We start from the raw sequence: 2,500 nt of genomic DNA, 5'->3' as shown, positions 1-2,500 counted from the left end.
GGTGGAAATTAATTCCTCGGCTTCCCGTAAAGAAACCGAGGAAAAGGCAAGAGGACTGACCACCAGACGACCTGTACAGGAGAGTATTCCTGTACCGCCCCCCCAATGCTTGGTTGCAAGGCCCACCGCGAGGACTGCAACTCCAGGAAGATGACCGGAATGCCATGAACAAACAAATCAACGGCCAGACGACAGAAGACACTGCAGCCCAGGAAACGACGAGGGACAGTGATGCAGATTCTCCAGTAAAAGAGATGTCTGCAATTGCTGGAATGCTGCATACATTAATGCAGAGGATGGATGCAATTGAAAAAAAGATTGCGATAGTGATGGATAGTGCTGTAACAGACATCAAAAAGGGAGTGGAGGCTGAGGAAGAAGCTGCCGAGCAAGAAATCCCAAAGAAAGACAACAGTGTTTTGGTGGCTGAGAAAAACACAGAAAGTAAAATTACAATCAAGGGAAAAGAAAGGAAAATAATTCCGAGTGTAGTGGAAGGAACAACATCAACGACCTTCAGGTCATTGTTACTTAAATGCAAAGACGCTGAAAAGGATAAATTTCTTAGAAAGTGGGAGTTAGCTCAGGAAGAGTGGGCAAAAATCCAGGAACTGTTTGCCAAATATAAGGAAACCATAAAGGTCTGATGGAGTGTGATAGTATTAAGATAATGTCGTGGAATGTGAGTAGTTTACTTACTAGAGTAACAGACGTCCACTATTTCGTGTTGAAAAATGACATAGACGTAATTTGTCTCCAGGAAACTAGGGACACAAAAGGTGACACTCTTAAACTCAATGGTTATAGAGCATATCATCTTAATTCCGGAGACCGGACACGGGGAGTGTCTACTTACGTAAAAAGTGCAATACCTTCTGAACTGCTAGAGATACCGTGCAGAAATAAAGGTATTGAAAGTGTATGTGTGAAGCTGTATTTACAAGAAGGCGAAGTATATATTGCAAATGTATACATCTCTGGGAGATGCTTTGATCTCAGATACCTACCAGATTGCATGTACTCTGACTCGACTCTGATAGTGGGTGACTTTAATGCTAGGCACCCACAATTAGAGGAGATGGGCAAAATCAGTGATAACGACATCAGATTTTATTAATTTCTCAAAGATAGGCCTGATGCATGCTTGCTGGGTAGTAAAGAGGCGACACATATCAAGGATGGACGACTTGATTATGCCTGTCTGCTTGGCGGTCAGAGGATTCAAGGAGAATGTAAAATAGTAAGTGAACTACTAAGTGATCATTTTGCCTTGTATATTAAGTTAGCTTTAGGTAAAAAACAAGTTAAATTCAAAAGAAAAAGGCTTGTCTTAGACACAAGCGACAGAGAATTGTTTATTTACAATATAGAGGGCTGGTACAGAGATTACACACCCGTAAGTTTAGATAGGTTCAGCGAGGATTTGTTAAGTGCGATAGAAAGATGTTTACCTACAAAGGCTAAGTCACACAGAAAGGAGAAGAAACACGGAGCACGGAAAAACAGATACTGCAGTGATAAGACACTTAAAGGGTGGACACAAATGTTAAGGATGGCACACAAGGAATGGGCTAGGAGAGGCAGGCGGGAAGAAGATAAGGACATACTACTTAACATATCAAAGATGTGTGGGGAGAAAAGAAGGGAAGTAAGAGAAAAGTATTGGTCAGAGTTCGCACAAAATATTGAGGAAAGTAAAAGTCTCAAAGACATATGGTACCATGTAAACAAGGTAAGGGGAAAAACAAATAACCTCATCGGTCACCCACACCCAGAGGAGGAGGCAAACAAACATATTGAGAAATGGGCAAAGGCATCTTCTCTGGTTTCATTACCACAGAGCACTCGTGACGCTTTGTTTGCAAGGGAAGCCGAAAGAATCGGACAGGTTGTTTCATCCGCAAACATCACTACAGTATCTTGTCAGCCAATAACTACACATGAACTTCTTAATGCTGTTAAAAGAGGGAAAAACACTTCGCCAGGGGAAGATGGAGTGACATATGATATTCTCAACTTATTAGCAAGCATGACGAACAGCCCTCTCATTGACCTATTTAACATGACCTACGCGGAGGGTAGATTACCGAAGGCCTGGAAGAAAGCTATTATAATACCAATTCCAAAATCAGCAGGCGGTTATAGACCTGTATCTCTGACTTCCTGTATATGTAAAATGATGGAGCGAATATTATTAAATAGACTAATGTACATGATTGGAGATAAACTGTCTTCTAATTTGTACGGCTTTATGAAGGGAAAGGGAACATCAAACTGTGTAATTCAGTGTTTATCCAATGATGCAGAAAAGTGTAGAGTCTTTATAGATTTACAGGGAGCCTTTGATAAAGCTAATGGGGAGGTCATTCTGTATGAATTGACAAGACTGGGTGTAACAAGAAAGTTGCTGAGATGGATTGGTGACTATCTGACAGATAGGAAAGCTTGCGTATGGTTTCAAGGCTGTTTCTCAGAGGAGAAACGTTTTGAGCTAGGTACT

The 2,500-nt window shown here is 41.3% G+C and overlaps 1 pseudogene; it reads left to right on the top strand.

Annotated features, from left to right (window-relative positions):
- Positions 1-2,500, top strand: part of LOC147468422 (uncharacterized) — an 8,700-nt pseudogene that overhangs the window by 1,133 nt on the left and 5,067 nt on the right.

The sequence above is a fragment of the Penaeus japonicus genome, unplaced genomic scaffold (genome assembly GCF_977035675.1).
Source record: "Penaeus japonicus unplaced genomic scaffold, GWHDUDI00000001_assembly GWHDUDI00000029, whole genome shotgun sequence".
Classification (NCBI taxonomy): Eukaryota; Metazoa; Arthropoda; class Malacostraca; order Decapoda; family Penaeidae; genus Penaeus; species Penaeus japonicus.
This window is presented reverse-complemented; position numbering and strand designations above follow the sequence as displayed.